We start from the raw sequence: 21,985 nt of genomic DNA on the forward strand, positions 1-21,985 counted from the left end.
TAGACATACTACGGATACGCTGCACTTCGCTGAGATGGTAAGCAAATGCTTGTAGCTCATTTCATTGGGTTATATGCGAAATTGTTTACCATGTTAAAACGTCAAATGATTGTAATCGGTTTGTTTCAAAATATATTTTATTCTGCAATAATCTCGTAGCCGCAAGACCATTGTAAATATTACCAGTAATGCTCAGCCAAATCCTATGGGGGGGGGGGGGGGGGCACTACCATCGACTCAATTGTGCTTTTATTACAGGTACATACAAAATTGTGTCTATATATCAGTTTGTTTCCTAGATAACGTTCAGGAAGACAGACAGAAATAACAATTTTCCACTCCCTCGCATAATAGACTTCCCTAATGCTCAGCCGATAAAAATGATGTACTTATCTTCCTCAAGGTTCAAACTTGTTTACAAAATCGCCGAAACCAATGGTTTGAAATGCCAATAATTCCTCGTTCATACAGAATCACAGAAGTGTATGCGGATACAGCTGAGAGCTTACTTCAGCTATTAAAACCACGCCAAAGACGAGTGGTTCACCCCTTCTCGGCCACTTAACTAGTGACTGTTTCAAACCACTACATATTCTTTGTTTGCCGATGAATGATCATAAAGGATATCTGACACTAGAGGATTAAGGACACTGTACAAAAGTAATGATATAATACTTTGAGCATCATATATAAATATCTTAAAAATTACACTTAAGAAAGAGTACTAATTTTATTTGGAAAACTCGTTGAATAAAATTCAAGGAGGTATTAACATAGATATATGCTGGTGTTTAAAAATTGGTTGACATGAAAAATCTGTCCGAAAATGCCACGCATGATAACTAAACGCAAGGTAAGATGATATCTACTTCCGACACTTGAACTGATTATCGTATTTAAAAGTGCAGAACAATTCAACTACCATGCATTATTAGTGTCTGGGCCAGTATACCACTAAATACTTTTATACGTTCAAGTATAAGGCTATAAAAACCACGAACTCTCATTTTAGGTACATGTTGTATACAAAATCGGCGTATTGCGAATGTTCTTATGTTAGCTATTTTTCAAAGTTTATAAGTATATAGTTTAAAGTTATATGCATATATATATATATATATATATATATATTTACATATATACATACATAATTATTATATATATATATATATATATATATATATATATATATATATATTCCGAAATTAGCATTCTAGTTCATTAGCCAGCTTAAAATACCGTTACTTTCTAATATAGTGGTCGTACAAAAAAAAAAAAAAAAAACACACACACAAATACACTTGATCATAGACCTAGCAAATGCCCCCAGCCTTTGGTCCCAGGTTGAGTGTTAGAGAACCTTTTTATCCCTTAATATCGCCTGGTAAAATAAGACATCTTTACTTTACTTTTACTTTTACCTGAGAAGAAATTACATTTAAAAAATAATTTTAGAAAACTTTTGCTATAAACAGTTTTTTTTTAATCTCAAACGGTATTCAAAATATCGATTATTATCCACATGTGTAAATCCCATTAACAATTTTTTTTATCACCAATAACTGGCGACAGAAATACTGAAATAAATTACAAAAACTTGGTACCAAAATTGTTTAATCGGCTAAGTTCATTGGCTAATTTCGTACGTTATTTGATTACAATATAACGGCAGTTCAAACGGTAAAAAACTTCACAACTTTTTATGGGACAAAATTAAAAATGTTTTTGAACAAATGTACTAGAAATCCTGTATTTATTAAATGAACCATTTCAATATTTCAGCTGTCACAAAATGTATCCAATGCCTTCTTTGATTAGATGTGTATTAAACATTGTCAGGTGATTTATTACTAATGGTTCCTTATAAAGAATTCTGCTTCAGTTATTTTATTCAGGTATAAAAACTTATATTGGCAAAATAAATAAGCACATTTACTTATGAAAAGCGCCACGAATAGTAGCTTGGTGTGTTATGGAAAAGTGTCATATATGCTGTAAAACATATACGATAACACTACTTTAGTTTTATTTTCCGAGGACGATGTAAGAATGACGTCATGTAAAAATGCCCGCACAGAACGAGGTAAAGGAACACTGAAGTGACAAAGAAAATAGGTTAACACGCAAAACAACACTGCAGAGAAACTTCTTTCAAAGGCGAGACTTGTTAACACCTTGGCTCTGGTGAGCTGTAAAGAGTAAAGTGTTACAGTAACATTTTGTCACTTTGGACAATCAGTGTGACGTGGATGTCAAAAATAAGCCATCCACCTAAGTGGATAAAGTATTAAAGATAGCGCTTACCAAAATGCCTTGGCTGTTATGAAAACCGAATAGTGAGTTTGTAAAAGTAACAAGCTAATATACTGCACAGGGTGATCGTTTTATCGTCTTTTATACTAGTATCTTTGTACCCGTAAGTCTGATGATAATCTTTAAACGGAGGACTGCTTCTACTTTTCTATTAACTTTATTTACTTAACCTAAGAATTTACACGTTCCATACTGTGCCTACTTTGGAGTTTTATCTTAGTTCCTCGATTGAATGTAAGGGAAATAGTCTTCCTACATGTTAAGGATGAATTACCAAATCTTAATTGCCTACAACTACTAAACGAATATATTTATAAAAATACCCAAGAATAAAAAATGTGTTTTGGTCACTTTCAAACAGTTTTTCTTCTGCAGCTTCTGCTTTAAGGATTGAGGCCTGAGATTGCAAGAAAATTGCAAGAAAAATTCCGGTCCAGTGGTAACAAACCCTCTAATCATACTGTGTGCTTTATGTAAAAACAATGTCATTACTTTTCTGTTTTGAAGCACACCTAGAATTCAGGAAATGAAACAAATATTCTACGCCAAAAATGTTAATTCTCACATTAACATCAAATTTTTATCCAAGCTAAAGGTACTATCAGAAGAGATCAGAAATATCAATACTTACCATGTGTTTAAAGGGTAGGCGCCAGAGTACGGCTGGTAGGGTGTTTTGTAGTTTTAAAGAGGCCATTAATTGGCTGTACGTCTTTTCAGGTAGTACCTAACTGTTGTTAGGTACTACCTGAAAAGACGTACAGCCAATTAATATACAATTACAATATATAAAGACGTACTGTGTTCAGTTCTCTATCGTAATATAGAATATACCGCTATTACTTTTACCTATAGGTTAAGAGTGTTGATGTATTTTGCGTGCATAACGAATTTAAAATTCATATCTTGTAAATAAATAATTGATTGGTTGTTTAAAATACCAGTATAACACTCGTTAAAAAACCACCGTGTATAATTATGGTTTTGGAATATACAAGTTTTATACTATTCTTTGTATTATTGTTTTGCTCTATTGCATATGTCTGTTTGTATTTCAAAACCTCATCTAGTTAGTTGAGCAAGTAATATGTTGAATTAATTGTTCACATAATTTAATGATTATAAATTACGATATTTTATAATCAATCATCACTATATTTATATTTATATCTCACTAAAATACTGATTCACCCAGACAAATTAATTTTATTAGAAAACGGATTACTATCGTAACAAGTGTTAATGACGTTTTATTAATACGTGAGTAATATGTCATTGAGTTGTATTAGAGTACCTGGTAACGTGTAATGTGTTCTAATTCTTTACAGGAAAATTAAGACGATATACAAATTTTATTGGAATATGGAAACTGTTTGTCATAGCGAGAATTCATGGAGATGTGGGCAGTTGGAAATACGAGGCTCGACAACATATCTTAGTTCTGGAAGTCTGAAATACTTCTCCTCGAGAACTCGCCATCTTCATAAAAGATTTCCACCATATTGGATTTCTGTTCCTCTTGGCGTACTGAAGTTGGTAACGTTGGAATGTAGAGGGCTAATAAAACATCGTTTTTGTCATAGTGCACAAATAACAGCTGTGTCTTATACTTAAGTTGGTCCATGAAGTGATTATTTTCGTATCAGAGATCTGAAATTCTGTTGGCGCACAATTAAGTTTTTCAATGCGCTAACTTCAATCTTTATTATTGTTTCAGTAGAAGTAAATGATAAAAAAACACAGCTGATTTTAACAATTAAAGTTTACAGTATGTTCAGTTATCCTAATAATGTTATAAATGCGAAAGTGCCTTTGTCTGTTTTCTGTACAAGCGTAATCTATTCAACCGATTATACTGAAATTTTACTTAGATATTCTTACGGTGCCTGGGATGAATATAGGCCTATTCTTATTTCGAAAACTCTCTGGGCTACGCTACAATGGTCTTTAAAGTAGCGAAAAATGCCATCGTGGTCTCTAAAGTTTTGTAATGTTAATTGAATAACCCTGTAAAATGTTATAAACTGTTCTATGTAAATATCGTTTATTATTTTCACTTTGTTTACATTCATAGTGAGTACATTCTAATATAAGTAATTTCTAATAATAGTAGAAACAATCATTATTTTTAAAGCCGTTTTAGATAAAGCCCTTTGGCAAGTAATCATCTACCTATTTTATAAAATATTCAAAAATATAAGATAGTCAGAATGTGACTCCGAAGACTCTTTGAAGCAGACGGCCACTGTGAAAGTTGCCGTACTGCTTTTGAACTAATGTACCAATTCCAGCTCTAAATGTTCTAAAATATTTTCCAGTTTATAAAGAAGCACACGCGTAGTGTCATTGTTAATGTGGTTTTAACTGTACATTCTTATCAAATACTAAGTATTAAATCTAAGAGACAATGTTACTATCTAACTTTACTGTAAATTTAGAATAATAGAAAACTGATCTTAATTCACTTCCGATTCTTAATTCGTCTTAATACTCTTATCTGTAATATAAATTTTCTTGAATGGAAAATAAGACAAAATCAAATATGGAACAAATTATTCTGAGAACAAGTGAATTACAATGGCTATTACTTTAACGTTTTTACGGAATTTTTGATCGTGGTAACAAGGCAAACTCAACATTTGCGTCGAATCTATAATACACTCGAACCAGCAATGGTCATACAAGTGCAACACCTACTAAATTGCGTGCAAAGTGGTGGGTAACTGCTACCAGTATAGATATAAGAGACAATGCAGTCTAACTTTTAATTTAAATTTAAAGACTGTTATGAATTCTAATTGTCTTTTGACAAAAGTAGACATCTCAGAGCTTTGTATGAATATGCATTTTCTTGATCAGGAAAGAGAGAAAATCAGCCATGGAACCAAAATATTAAGATCGGAGTAAATTACAATCACCAAAAATATACATTTTATTAATACATTTTCTTGATTGTGGGAAGAATGCCAATTAAACATTAGCGTAGGAAATCAAATTCACTCAAGCCTGTTGTGCTCATACAGGTGTCAAACCTGAAAAATTGCGTGCGAAGCCGTGTGTAACTACCAGTTATGTAATAAACATGAAATTAAACGTGTCAGTTTTAATTTTGTTTCCCGTATGCGAAAACCGCTGTTCGCCACACGGAGCAAAAGTGTACTTATGTGCGTAATCGCGTTTACGATCTCGGCTTCACCTCGTTCGTAAAACACGACTACGCACTAAAAGCAACCGGTTCTGGGCATATAGATGAAAACTACTATTACTGGAAATAATCATCAGCTCAGCGTGTAAATAATATTGGTATATTTGTAGAAATTTCCTATGAAGTTTGGAGAAGTCCTTTTAGTACGACACATTCAAATCCACGAGAATAACAATGTGATCCGATATCAGCTTTTGGAAAATATTAATTTAACTGCACTAATGGAAATGAAATGAAAAATTACTCTATTAAAGGGAAGATAGGACTATGAATTCCTCTTTACTACTTAACCTCATAAAGAAATTATACTAACATACCCACATTGATATCTAAATATGTATATGAAATAAACCTAAGTTAAAAAAAATAAGCATCAATTTAACTTTAAACATAATTATACTATTATTACCAGACACTCTTTTATACAATTTGTTTTCCAATGTTCCAAGAATCTTCCCCCGAGGCCGGCAACCGCTATACCACCTGAGGGCCCAGGGGTGTTTGATGTTGTTTTGGTAATTTTGATAAATAATTATCGTTTCAATATTGATTTAACTTTCTGAATCGGTTAAATTCTTGTTTCAATAAATTAACCAATAAATGTTTCTAATAAAATATAATATGTTGCTTTTTGAAAGTCAGTCTTATATTATACGTTACCAGATCAAGCATTTGGCGAGTGTCATTCCCATATACAGGATGTCAATTTATTTGTGCCACCATTGGTATCTTACAAACAATTAAAATTACAGGAACTTTTAACGAAGAACTGTTTCCTGACACTATTTTTAGTGACAACTAAAGAATACCGTTTTAGAATGTCTTTTGCCGCCATTTGCCAATATGTTGGCAAACTAACAATTATACAATACTGTTATTTTTGGAAATTTTATTTTTAACTTCCATGTTTAGATTTCGTTTCAACATGTTTAATAACCATTGTGTCAGTAATGAGGAACGTAATAGAAATAGAATTTGTATGAAATTCTTAAGTGAACTATTAATAGCGTGTATATGGTCAGTAATAAAACCTTAGTGTAGTTAATAAATAGATTTGAATAGTCCATATGATAAGATTGTTAGGCAAAACGAGTATAACAATTAAATTAAATACCATGATACAATGCCAACATACAACCAATTGTATGGGATGGCTTTCCAAATCACTGCGGATAGAGCATTGCATCTTTACACATCAATACTATGCATTAAGATCAAATTTATATATATATATATATATATATATATATATATATATATAATATATATATATATATATATATATATATATATATATATAATTTCAATACAAATTGAATCACAAAAAGTACTTGCTCCGCCGGGAGTCGAACCCGGATCTCACACTTGCCGGGTGAATGTGCTACCATTACACCACAGAGCGCTTACTTTTTCCGATTCAATTACAATTATTTATTGAAATTAAATAAGTCTATTGCCATTTATACAATTTATTTTATATATATATATGGACGGAAAATTTGATCTTAATACATAGTATTGATGTGTAAAGATGCAATGCTCTACTAATAAATATAAATATATTTTAAAAAACAAGGCCTACAAGGAGTGAGAAGTAGATCTCCAATCAAATTTATAGTAGCTGAGAACACAATACCGTAGATTTGACCTCAAACAGTTCAATCTATACAACATGAAACAATAAGAATACCTCTTCTGATTACACTTGGTGGCTACTGAGTGAAACCACACAAAGCTCTTTTGAAATCTCGGTGCCTCAGATGTTGAAACGTTATTTATAGTGATATTTATATTTATAGTTATATTTATATATAGGTGAACGTCCTCGTTGGCGATTCTTTTGGATCTCTTCAAATTTACGAAGTCTCCAGATTCCAGGGGTCAGGTCTGTGACAGTGTTAGAATTTAGAAACTGAACTGAGCGGAATGTGAAATGGAGAAAAACTCAACATTTGCATTGAATAAACTCCTCCCACCATACACTATGTTATGTGTATTCTATCTGGTTAAAATAATTTCAACAACGCTATTTCCAACATGATCATGTTCGTGAAATGAAACCGCTGAGTTTTTTTTATAAAAATACCCTTTATAGTTATGATATGTATTATTTTTGAGACTCTTATCAAGATTGCCTTAAATTGTTGTCAAATAAATTAAATGTGTACTACAAGAACATTTTAGTATTCTAAATTAATATTTTAATCGTGATATAATTAATTTCATTTACCACTTTACTACGTATATACCTTATAATTTCAATTTGAATGAGAATAAAAATCAAACAAACAACGATTATGACTGTAATTTTCGATAAAATTTTATATAATTGAGACTGATAATTTTTTATTTTTCTTTGTAATTTACATTGTTTTTATTTCTATTTTATTTGGAAATATAATGATAAAGCATACCAAAGTAAGCAAAACCATTTCACATAATTAGGAATGAACTCGGTTTGTAAGAGTACCATCTGTAAAACACATATATTGGAGTTTTCATCGACACTTCCTCTCTCCCTTGGCAGCAACCCAACTTTGAATGGACGCGCATATTTATAACAGTGAAAACACAAAGTTGTGAAAATTTTCAGTTGTATTGTAAATATCAATGGATATGTTCATTCAATATTTGATTATACCAAAAATATACTGACTTTTACGCAATTGTTTATGGTAACATTAAGTAAATTAGTTTGTCAAATTGATTTAACACACACACACACACACACACACACACACACACACACACACACACACACACACACACATATATATATATATATATACTCCCAATTTATCGCTTATCAACTTAAAATGACGTAAACACCCCAAACACTAGTTGTTTTCAACATCTCAATAGTGACACAAATAAACGTGATACTAACACGAAATAAATGGCAAAACTTGTACAAAAACGTTATCTTGATGCAAATAGAATTTCAAATTGAATTACACAATCTTAATTTCAATAAAGCCAAGTAGCGCTTGAATCGCTTACCCATTATGTACGTGCTTCGGTTAAGGGATGGATCTAAAGGTTATCCACTGAAATATCTCCTACAGCTTCTCACATGGTACAGTACACACGGTGGTTAATATTCATCTGTTTTTTACTTCCACCATTCCATTTAGTATAATATTAGCTTGTAAGTATCATCATTAAGTTGTTATTAGAAATTCACTTTCCGATTGTGTTCGAAAGTGGCCTCAGAATGATCCTAAGTTAAGTAGGATGGAGAAAATTACTTTATAAGACGAGAGAATGGTGTGCCATTCACTTCACAGATCAGCAGACATTTTAAACTGAAAGAGAGTACACAATTCACTGGATAAACATTCCAGGGCAGGATCAAGCAGATAACATCCAAACAATTATACAAGTATGAGGCAGTAGTGACAAGAGGAACACGGAAATAAAGCGAGCAGTGCCACGGTTCCTCCATGTAAGGCAGATTACTGGCGCATGTAACACAAAGCTGCTGCAGTACACACTGTGGTCGTTTTAAACCCCGCACCGCGCCACGCTACTACGACTTCATTCCATGCTGACGTGGCCCGACTCTGACGAATAGTGACGCTGCAACCCTTAATGCCTTAGGCCTTTGTTTGATGTTTGAAATTGACGACGACAGGTTTGTGGAGGTAATAAGATTTATTTATCAACGTTTCGAGATTTAATCTCTTCATCAGGTGGATTTTTAGCCCTGGAAATAACCTAGAATATGACTCAAATCTAAATTAAAATAATATTTATATATAAATAATATTATACCAAAGATCTATGACACGCATAATCTTGTATAAAACACGTTTTGTGTGTCGTCCATATCGACACACACACACACACACACACACACACACACACACGCGCGCGCGCAAACAATTTGATTGTTTAACTTAAAATGCATACTATCAAGAGCTTTTATTTGTTTAGTAATTGATAGTCCGTATCGAGGATCAGTTATTTGTTTGAAGTTTGGTGATGAAAGGTTTCAAAAGATAACAGGGGTTTTGGACATTTACTGATATAAATATAATTTTATTATATATAATATAATATATTATATATATATATATATATATATATATATATATATATATATATATATATATTCGTTCAGTAATATAAATATTGGCAACATTATGTTCTAAGATCTTATCTTCTAATCTTATTCCTTCCTCAAAAGGGTAAAAATTTTCTTATTTATAATTACGTGTACTAAGTCTAGTTTAGAATTTCGTTTTTTTACTTTGGTTGCTTCAAACTCTCCAAGTATATTTACCAATCTTTTCTCTTCAGGTGCAATTAATAACAATTCATTCTAGAATTCACGCTACCAAATCTTGATTCTAATATTTCTAACCTCTTGCAGATTAGTTGGGAACGTTGAATGTACCTCTGTAAATATCAAACGGCGCTCGTGGTGATTAAATGTTAAAGTTGGATAAACTGAGGTGGTCGTTGGAACTAACCACACAGCGGTTGGCATCATTGCTCGTAAATCAGCTGTGCATTGTCTCATTGATTAAATGTGTAAGTTGTGGTCTTTCGTTGTAGAGTCAGCCGTGGAAAGCGTGGACACGTTAATTAATTATACGCAACAATACAACCCAGAATCTTTCCCGTTAGGGTAATCAGTTATTGTTGCACTGCCCGGATATGATGCTCAAATCTGAGATGTTGAATTGTGAATTAATAATACCGTATCTTCTGGAGTAAGTTTAAATATTTTTATTGACTTATATATGGTATACACATATTGAGTGGAAATTATAGTAATAACTTTGGGAGATGTTCTTTAGACTTTATGTTTTATGTTCCTTTTTCCTTCCTTGTTTAATATTCCCTTTGTTTTTTAAGCAAATAGAGTAAAGCAACATAGCTTAAAATCCTCATGAAACCTACCCTCTTGTTGATAAACTTCTCACAGCAATAATTGCTGATTGATTAATTACTAATAAGTAATTGTTGGACAGTTTTTATTAACAGCCTGCTGATAATTTATAGTTTTTGCCTATAAGAATGATGTTAAACATCTAATACTTTTTAAAAATCCTTATTTTCTTAGTGAATTAATTTCCCATTTAAAATGTAAAATCAATACGTATCGAACGCCTTATACATTTATTTAAAGGGTTTTGCATAAGTGATTATTTGATGAATTACAAAAGGTGAGATTTGTTTTTTGATAACAAAGCGTTCTTATGCGTATTAATCATATGTGTTTATCATAATGTGACACCTACCATAATTTATGGTATAACTCAACAATAAAACATAAGATTTCAACAGAGTTTGGAGCTAAACATTTCTCTTATGGTGCTAAAATCCTTCCAACTGTGCGATAGCTATTTCGTTGCGTTTTTTCATGTCTCTCAATACTCCGTTCTAGTTATCGGTTTATTTGTAATATTTGTAATTTTAGGTTGTCCATAGAAACTTTAAACATTAAGTATTACTTTAATGCTTTAGAGATTAATTTTATTTTTTAGGAATCATTAATTTATTATATCTAAATCCGGCTTAAAAAACTTCAGCGTTGTTAACGCAAATATAATATATTTTTATTTTTTGATAATTTGGATAGTATTTCATATTAAAGGACCTTCATAACATAACATTTAAACAATTATTAAACGTACGAAAGTTACGGAATTCAACGTGTCTCCAATTATCAAATATACACAATGTTCCTAAATTTTATAAATTCCAAGTCAAATAGTAATTAAATCTTGTTTACTAACAATTTTTACCACTCAGTATGTCCTAATCATTTTACCATACTGACAGATTAGTTTATTAAATAACTGTGTACTACCTATCCATATTCCGTTCCATGATTCCAATGTGTTCGATGGCGTGCCTCTTTGCCTTTTGAAGAGAAATGCTTCCTCTTCACTCCAAGTAGGTACTCTAACTTGGTTTTTCTCAATGTATAGATCTATTCATATGACTTCTTTTTTATCTTTTCAGTATTTAAATTTGTTTGTATTTAACCACAACAGGAAAGTACATTTTAACATTCAAATTCCTATTTTGTAAGGTAAATAACATATAAAATTGAATTAAGTGTTGCTTACATACATTTCTATCTGTTAAAGTTTTGGATTAAATTTTAAAATAATATTAGCTTCTATCCAAATAATGTCTTTTAAAGTTGTAATAAAATAGTTCTGTAACTAATTAATCACTGCCACCCTGATTTGTTTCATAAAATATCAATAACACGCCTACTTAATCAACCTCAAAAACACAATATATAAGCAAAATTTATATTTATTAGACTTGTTTGTACGCCACAAAATATTTAGTATTTAATGCTCAGTCATTGGAGGAGACGATCAATCAGATGGTTCAAAAACATAAATATAAGTTAAGTTAAATAGTGTAATTTTACTATAAATTTCAACATTTTAATTAAATAGTACAAAATAGCCAACAGGGATGGACCTGCTGCAAATTGCTGGAACTTTAAAATTATTTTTAAAATATTGCTACAACTGTTGAAGTATTGAAGATAAAGTAAAACTTAATAATCTACAATAACTACAAAGTGACTGTTTATTCCGTCCAGTTACAAATGAACTGGACTAAAGCATAGCTTTCGACTCCCTAAATACTTTGGAAACACCGATGAAATTAACACCACCTTACCTTAACACATTATAAAAGACTGATAAATGTCATGACTAGAATTAATTACTAAATAAGCTAAAAATAAATGAATGAGTTTTAGCCTTGGTTCTAGCTAATAGTAAAATAGCTAATAGCTAATAGGTGGTAGAAATATTAACTACTGCAACTGAGGGAGTAGAATGCTGCAACTATGATCTCATGATTACTATCCAATCTAGTTTGTTAACGAACTAAATAACAAGTGACTACTTGTTGCCAAACTATACACATATAATAAACTGCAACTGAGGGGGTAGAATGCTGCAACTATGATCTCATGATCACTATCCAATCTAGTTTGTTAACGAACTAAATAACAAGTGACTACTTCTTGCCAAACTATACACATATAATAAACTGCAACAGAGAGGGTAGAATGCTGCAACTATGATCTCATGATCACTATCCAATCTAGTTTGTTAACGAACTAAATAACAAGTGACTACTCCTTGCCAAACTATACACATATAATAAACTGCAACTGAGAGGGTAGAATGCTGCAACTATGATCTTATAATCACTATCCAATCTAGTTTGTTAACGAACTAAATAACAAGTGACTACTTGTTGCCAAACTATACACATATAATAAACTGCAACTGAGAGGGTAGAATGCTGCAACTATGATCTTATAATCACAATCCAATCTAGTTTGTTAACGAACTAAATAACAAGTGACTACTTGTTGCCAAACTATACACATATAATAAACTGCAACTGAGAGGGTAGAATGCTGCAACTATGATCTCATGATCACTATCCAATCTAGTTTGTTAACGAACTAAATAACAAGTGACTACTCCTTGCCAAACTATACAAATATAATAAACTGCAACTGAGGGGGTAGAATGCTGCAACTATGATCTCATGATCACTATCCAATCTAGTTTGTTAACGAACTAAATAACAAGTGACTACTCCTTGCCAAACTATACACATATAATAAACTGCAACAGAGAGGGTAGAATGCTGCAACTATGATCTCATGATCACTATCCAATCTAGTTTGTTAACGAACTAAATAACAAGTGACTACTCCTTGCCAAACTATACACATATAATAAACTGCAACTGAGAGGGTAGAATGCTGCAACTATGATCTCATGATCACTATCCAATCTAGTTTGTTAACGAACTAAATAACAAGTGACTACTTGTTGCCAAACTATACACATATAATAAACTGCAACTGAGAGGGTAGAATGCTGCAACTATGATCTCATGATCACTATCCAATCTAGTTTGTTAACGAACTAAATAACAAGTGACTACTCCTTGCCAAACTATACACATATAATAAACTGCAACTGAGGGGGTAGAATGCTGCAACTATGATCTCAATTCATCACTATCCAATCTAGTTTGTTAAACGAAACATATAATAACAAGTGGACTCCTCCTTGGCCAAACTATACACATATAATTAAACTGCAACATGAGGGGGGTTAGAATGCTTGCAACTATGATCTCATGGATCACCTATCCAATCTAAGTTTGTTAACGAAACCTAAAATAACAAGTTGGACTCCTCCTTGCCAAAACTATACCAACATATAATAAAACTGCAACTGATAATAACCGATACTAACCTGAATCGCACATAGGCGATAAGGGAGGGGGAGGTTAGAATGATGCAACTATGATCTCATCATCACTATCCCAATCTAGTTTGTTAACGGAAACTAAATAACAAGTGAACTCCTCCTTGCCAAACTATACACTACATATAATTAAACTGCATAACTGAGGGGGTAGAATGCTGACAAACTATGATCCTCATCAATCACTATCCAATCTAGTTTGTTACGAACGAAACTAAGTAACAAGTGGACTCTACTCCTTGCACAAAACTATACACATATAATAAACACTGCATCTGAGGGGTGGGGTAGAATGCTGCAAACTATGATCTCATGATCACTTATCCAATCTAGTTTGTGAACGTAACTAAATAACAAGTGACTACTTCTTGCCAAACTATACCACATATAATAATACTGCACTGACTGGAGGGGGTTTGAATGCTGCAACTATGATCTCATGATACACTATCCCAATCTAGTTTGTTAACGAAAACTAAAATAACAAGTGACTACTTCTTGCCCAAACTATACACAAATTAATTAAAACCGCAAGCTGAGGGTAGGAATTGAATTGCTTGCATAACTATGATACTTCATGGATCACTATCCAATCTAGGTTTGTTTAAACGAAACCTTAAAACTAACCAAGTGACTACTCCTTTGCCAAAAAATATACTTTCACATATAATAAAACTGTAAATGAGGGGGGTAGATGAAATAGCTTGAAACTATGATCTCATAGATCACTATCCAATTCTAGTTTGCTTAACGAACTAAATAAACAAGTGACTCCTTCACTTGCCAAACTATAACAACAGATAATTAAAACTGCAAACTGAAGGGGGTAGAATGCTGCAACTATGATCTCATGATCACTATCCAATCTAAGGTTTTGTTAACGAAACTTAAGTAACAAGTGACAACTTTCTTGCCAAATAAAAAATTCAAAAAAACTATACATATATAATAAAATGTATATTGAGGGGGTTAGAAGCAGCAACTATGATCTCATGATCACTATTCAATCTAGTTTGTTAACGAACTAAATAACAAGTGAACGACTTCTTGCCAAATTATTACACATATATAATACAACTGCAAAAACTGGAGGAGGGTTTAGAATTGCTGCAAACTATGATCTCATGATCACTATCCAATCTATAAGTTTGTTAAACGTAACTAAATAAACAAGTGGACTACTCCTTGGCCAAAACTATACCAACCATATTTAATAAAACTGGCCAATCTGAGGGGGTACGATTGCTGCAACTATGATCTCATGATCACTATCCAATTCTAGTTCTGTTAACGAACTAATATAACATGTGACTACTCCTAGCCAAACTATTAACACCTATAATAAACTGCAACCTGAGGGGGTAGAATGCTGCAACTATGAAAAACTCATGATCACTATCCAATCTAGTTTGTTAACGAACTAAATTAACAAGTGACTACTTCTTGCCATAACTATACACATATAATAAACTGCAACTGAGGGGGTAGAATGCTGCAAAACTTATGTTCGTATTATCCATTGATTCCAACTCTAGTGTTGTTAACGAACTAAATAACAAAGTTGACTTACTCCTTGCCAAACTATACACAATATAATATACTGCAAACTGACCGGGGGGTTAGAATGCTGCAACTATGATCTCATGATCACTATCCAATCTAGTTTGTTAACGAAACTAAATAACAAGTGAATACTTCTTGCCAAACTATACACATATAATAAACTGGCAAGCTGAGGGCTAGGTAGAATGCGTGCTGCAACTATGATCTATGATCAACCTATACAATCTTGTTAGTTAACGATAAATTAACTACGAATTAACAACGTGACATACTGCCAAAACTTTACACCATAATAATATACTGCAACTGAGGGGTAGAAATGCACTGTGCAACTATGATCTCATGTTTTACTATCCAATTTAGTTTGTTAACGAACGAAATAACATGTGGACTACTCCTTGCCAAACTATACACATATTAATTAAAACTGCAAACCCCTGGAGGCGGGTAGAATTGCTGCAACTATGATCTTCATCATCACTATCCAATCTATTTTGTTAACGAAAGCTAAATAACATGTGACTACTTGTTGCCAAACTATACACATCATAACTAAAACTGCACACTGAGGGAAGGGTAGAATGCTTGCAACTTATGATCTCATGATAACTAAGTCCAATCTAGTTTGTTAACGAACTAAGTAAACAAGTGTACTACTACTCCTTGCAAAACTTTATACACATATAATTAAACTGCAACTGAGGGGGTTAGAATGCTGTTGCAAACTATGATCTCATCATCACATATCCCAATCTAGTTTGTGTAACGAACTAAATAACAAGTGACCTCCTCCTTGCCAAAAACTATTACACATATAATAAACTCGCAACTGAGGGGGTAGAATGCTGCAAACTATTGATCTCATGATCACTTATCCAAATCTATGTTTTGTTAACGAACTTAAATAACATAATTGACTCCTCCCTTGCCAACACTATACACATATAATAAAACTGGCAAACTGAGGGTGGTAGAATGCTTCGCAACTATGATCTCATCATCACTTATCCAATCTAGTTTTTGTTAACGAAAACTAAAATAACAAGTGGACTCCTCCTTGCCCAAAACTATACAAATATAATTTAAAACTGCACTGATGGTAGGGATAGAATGCATTGCAACTATGATCTCATTCATCACTATCCAATCATAGTTTGGTTAACGAACTTAAAGTAACAAGTGACTACTCCTTGCCCCAAATCTATTACACACATTTAATAAACTGCAACCTGAGGGGGTAGAATGCTGCAAACTATGGATTCTCATGATCTCACTAATTCCAACTCTAGTTGTTAACACGATACTAATTAAACAAGATGAACTACTTCTTGCCAAACTATACACATATAATTAAACTGCAAACTGACGGGGGGGTAGGAAATGGCTGACAAACTATTGAATCTCATTGATCGACTATCCAATCTAGTTTGGTTAACGAACTAAATAACAAGGTGACTACTTCTTCGCCAAACTATACACATATAATAAACCAGCAAACTGATGGGGTGGTAGAATGCATGCAACTATGATCTCGATGATTCTCTATCCAATCTAGTTTAGTTAAAACGAACTAAAATAACAAGTGGACTGACTCCTTGCCAAAAATATACACTTATAATATAAACTGTAACTCGAGGGGGTTTAGAATGGCTGCAAACTATGATCTTCATGATCACTATCCAATCTAGTTTGTTAACGAACTAAATTAACAAGTGACTCCTCCTTGCCATAACTATACACATTATAATTAACTGCAACTGCAAACTGGGGCGGATAGAATGCTGCAACTGATGTTCTCATGATCACTATCCAATCTAGTTTGTTAACGAAAAAACTAAGTAACAAGTGAACTTACTTCTTGCCCAAACTTATACATATATTAATAAAAACTGCATCTGAGGGGGGTAGAATTGCTGCTACCTATGATCTCATGATCACTATTCAATCTAAGTTTGTTAAACGAACTAAATAACAAAGTGACTACTTTCTTGCCAAATTATACACTTATTAATAAACTGCAAACTGAGGAGTGTAGAAACTAGCTTGCAACTATGATCTCATGAATCACTATCCAATCTAGTTTGTTAACGAACTAAATAACAAGTGACTACTTCCTTGCCAAACTATACACCAAAATATAATAAACTGCAAACTGAGGGTGGGTTAGAATGCTGCAAACTATGATCTCATGATCACTATCCAATCTAGTTTCGTTAACGATAGCTACATAACAAGTGACTACTCCTTGCCAAACTATACACATATAATAAACTTGCAAACTGAGGGGGTCGTTAGAATGACTGCAAACTATGAACTCATGATCCACTATCCAATCCTAGGTTTGTTAACGAAACCTTAAATTTACAAGTCGACTACTTCTTCGCCAAAACTATACACATATAATAAAACTGCAACTGAGGGGGTTAGAATTGCTGCAACTATGATCTTATTATCTATTATCCAATCTATAGTGTGATTAACGAACTAAATTAAACAAGGTTACTTACTCTTGCCAAACTATACAAATATAATTAAACTGCAAACTGAAGGGGCGTAGATAGAATGCTTGCCAAACTATGAATCTCATGATCACTATCCAATCTAGTTTGTTAACGAACTAAATAACAAGTGACTAATTGTTGCCAAAAACTATTACACATATAATAAAACTTGCAACTGAGGAGGGGTAGAAGTGCTGCAACTATGATCTCATGATCACTATACAATCTAGTTTTTGTGTACCGAACTAAAGTAACAAGTGACTACTTCTTGCCAAAACTATACACATATTAATAAACTGCAACTGGAGGGGGGGTAGAATGCTTGACAAACTATGATCTTCTATGATCACTATCCAATCTAGTTTGTTTAACGAACTAAATAACAATGACTACTTGTTGCCAAACTATACAAATATAATAAACTGCAACTGAGAGGGTAGAATGCTGCAACTATGATCTTATAATCACTATCCAATCTAGTTTGTTAACGAACTAAATAACAAGTGACTACTTCTTATTTTATTACAGTCCAATCTAAACCAAGGAATTATTTATTATAGTAAAATAAAAAATCTCGTCTGCAGCCTAAAAATGAATGTATACAGTGAAAATACAACAATTAACTATTATAAACTACTATTCATTCCTCCGTGTGCAGACTGAGGTTAACAACTTTTAATTAAGTAATTTTCGTTTCTTAACTCAGGCTTGTTTAATATTCAAATGTATTCCCTGGAGAACTTTGTCGCTAAGCTGTGTAATGGCCAGTTACCTGTCTTTCAAATTGCCACTCTGGAGAACAGTTCTGTAATTGTAAAGCCGGTATTTATTCGTACTAAAACTTGTATGATTAGATGCCTCGTATTGAATAATTAAATGGTTGTACATTTGTATACTAAGATACTGATTACTACACGCAATCGTGTTATATTGCCTCATACTCCATGTGTCACCCGAAAATAACACTAGGTTGAGTAATAACTACCGAGATTTAACATTCTCTTGCATTTTTAAAATAATGTAATTTTCTTACACCTTGTTTCTAGTCATACAACGTATAATAATACACTGTTTTAGCGGTTTTTAAATATTGACTGAATTTATAAAAATCACTATCACAACTAAATGTTTGTTTGCTAAGAAAAGTTCAATTTTCACAGACATGAGGCATATTTAATCCAATATATCCACCTTTTGCAATTTCCAATATTCATACTTCAAGACATGCTCGTAAATAACCTTCGTTCTTAGGCTTACGATACCGGAGCCACACCGCGTTGAAACATTGTATTAAACATTAAGTCATCGGCACTTCCAAATACTGTTCCACAAATATATGGGAAACCCTGTCATCCTTCGTCAGTATATAAAATAAAAAATATGCAGTATTGCAAATTGTGTGCTACACTAAAATAAAAAATATGCAGTATTGCAAATTTTGTGCTACACTAATTTCTATTGGTCTTAAAATTATCTCCTACCATAATTTATACCTGATACCACACCACCACATAACAAAGAAAATTTTTTATTTATTAAAGATTAATATATAATTAATAATAATATGTATTATTAATAAAATATTATTATTTATTAAAAGATTTCTTATTTGTTCAGTTTTTATCATCATGCGATTCATAAACCTTTTCAATTAAAGTTCTATCAATGATAAACAAGAAAAAATCTTGCATTACCGTTAATTTAATATTTTCAAATTTGCAAGTCAGCATAGGCTTCACCATAATCGGATTGATAAAAGTAAGCATGCGGTTGTGTATGGAATATCCGAGCACTGGTTTGTATCTAAAAACTAAATTTTTAGGCAATAAAAAAAGTATCCCTTACACGCACTCTAAAAATGTACAAATGTGATAAAAATTAAATTATAGCTTTGGGTAAAGTATCAGTGAATCCGTGATAGAAATAATACATCGTGTATTTTTATTATAAAAACCAATCAATAAATATTTGTAAATCAATACCTATGCAGGACCTTCTTATTCTACAACACTAGCAGTTCGCACGCAATTTTATTTGAAAAACAGGGACACCGCGATTATATTCTTTTTAAAAGATATCCCATACAATTCCTGGATAAGTAACAATATCCTGACTTAGGCGTGCCACAACGCTTTGGTACAAATGTATATGATTTGTTTATTTTAACCTAGTTTGTAATTATGTATTAGGTTAGTTATTACCTGAAGAAGAGATCAGATTGCAGATCTCGAAACGTAGGGTTACTGATTTCTTATTTCACTGAACGATGGCAAATGTCCGGAAAAATCCTGTTTCCTTCAATAACTGAAAGATATTCAAATATCTCGATCCTTTTTATATCGAAGTTTAATTATGGGCCCTCAAGTCCGAGAGTAAAACTATTTCTTATTTCAACTACCTCTGAAATTTCATAAATTTCACTCCAATATTTCATGATATGTATTTAATAGTTCCACGATTTCAATAACAACTGAACTATTTTAGCCTGGTGTGGAGAAATCCTAAGTCAAAGTCCTTAACTTTTTCGTTAACACACTTAAGGTGTAATAAATGATCACAATAAAAACAAACACAAACAAACAAGAGCTTCTGCACGTCACATTTGTAAAGTGTAACTGACTTTGGAAGATGAGTAACAACAAACATTTATTATCACCCGTTTAAATATATATGAAGACAATTATTAGCCAAAAGAGAGTTTTCAAGACAAGAGTAGCCCGGAGGGAATTTCAAAATAGGATAGGCTTAGGGACTGAATGTCTATGTAAAATTTCAGTACAATCAGTCCAGTAGTTTTTGACGAGATTGAGTACTACACACAAAAACACACAGACAGACACAATTAAGTCTTCATAAAACACTATAACTTATATAGGTTTTCAATATTTAAGATTTTAAATTCAATCAATTATTATTTTTACCTGAAAATATTTTTTTAATAAACAATTCACTGGATTTTCGATTAAACTTATGTGTAAATAACATTTACTTTTAACAAGCTTCAATTTTGATTTCGTATGAAATTACATTTGCAACAATGTAACACATATGACACCTAAACCTAGATCTTCAAGAACTTTTTCTGAGTAAGGAAACTGTCAAACTATTTCTATTACAGAACTTGACAAAGTTTGTGATATATTTTGACACTATTTTATTATTATTTCGTAAAACGATACCAGGAAAGAAAAGAAAGGGTAAAATGTAGTGCTATATTACTTATTACTTCTTAAATATTTTTTGATTAGTGACAAACATTTTAATCTTACTCCGACATTTATAAACAAGCGGAACTTGTGTGGCGGCGACGGCGGGCCGCGTCGCGACGTGTAGACGGTGTGGCGGTACAACGACCTCCTGCGGTGCGGTAAATCACGGCCGAGGTCTGGGAGACACATCGCTCTTGTAGCAGGGCTAGTGGTGGCTGCATAAAATTAACGTTTTTGTAACATCGGAATTTACACAAAATTTAGTATTCACCCTTCTGCTAAGTATTATAGTGAAGAATTAATATATCATTAATAAGTATTACCAACAAATGCTCCAGTTTCAAAACGCAATACTGCACAACCTGGAAATCGGGAAGTCTAAAAGTTGCAAAACTGAGTATCCAAGTAAAAATATTCATATTCAGATCTATTCGTCTCTGATAGTTTACTAAATGAGAATTGCATAATAAAGTAAAACGAAAAGATTCAGTAATACACTGAATTAGAAAATCGTTCTATTAGCATTCTATATGCGCTTATTATTGACTATTATTATAGCCCTCTTTGTATAGTACGAAGACATAAAAAATACAGGACAAAATTTAGTAACTATTCGAGACTGATAAATGAATCAGTAACGACATGCAGAGTTCGTGATCACACCATTACGTTTTACAAGTTTTATTTACGTTACAGATTTCATCGTTACACAAAAAATTGTAAGATATAAGCTAAGTTCATTTAATCAAAAGTTTAATATTATAAAAAAGATCACAAAGTAAAAAAACTCGAAGATAACTTCTAATTTCTCTTAACTAGCTTCCATGGATTATCAAACTTTTAGATTGCCAACAGAAGCAACGAACAGACGAAGCTAAAAGATTGGCAGCTGGCCAGACCGCGCCGAGCTGCTAC

General features: G+C 32.4%; 1 protein-coding gene across 1 annotated transcript in view; it reads left to right on the forward strand.

Moving 5' to 3' along the window:
* LOC124360715 (inactive dipeptidyl peptidase 10-like) overlaps window positions 1-21,985 on the forward strand; it is a 247,872-nt gene that overhangs the window by 46,586 nt on the left and 179,301 nt on the right. The gene's annotated exons all lie outside the window — the stretch shown is intronic.

The sequence above is a fragment of the Homalodisca vitripennis genome, chromosome 1 (assembly GCF_021130785.1).
Source record: "Homalodisca vitripennis isolate AUS2020 chromosome 1, UT_GWSS_2.1, whole genome shotgun sequence".
Lineage (NCBI taxonomy): Eukaryota > Metazoa > Arthropoda > Insecta > Hemiptera > Cicadellidae > Homalodisca > Homalodisca vitripennis.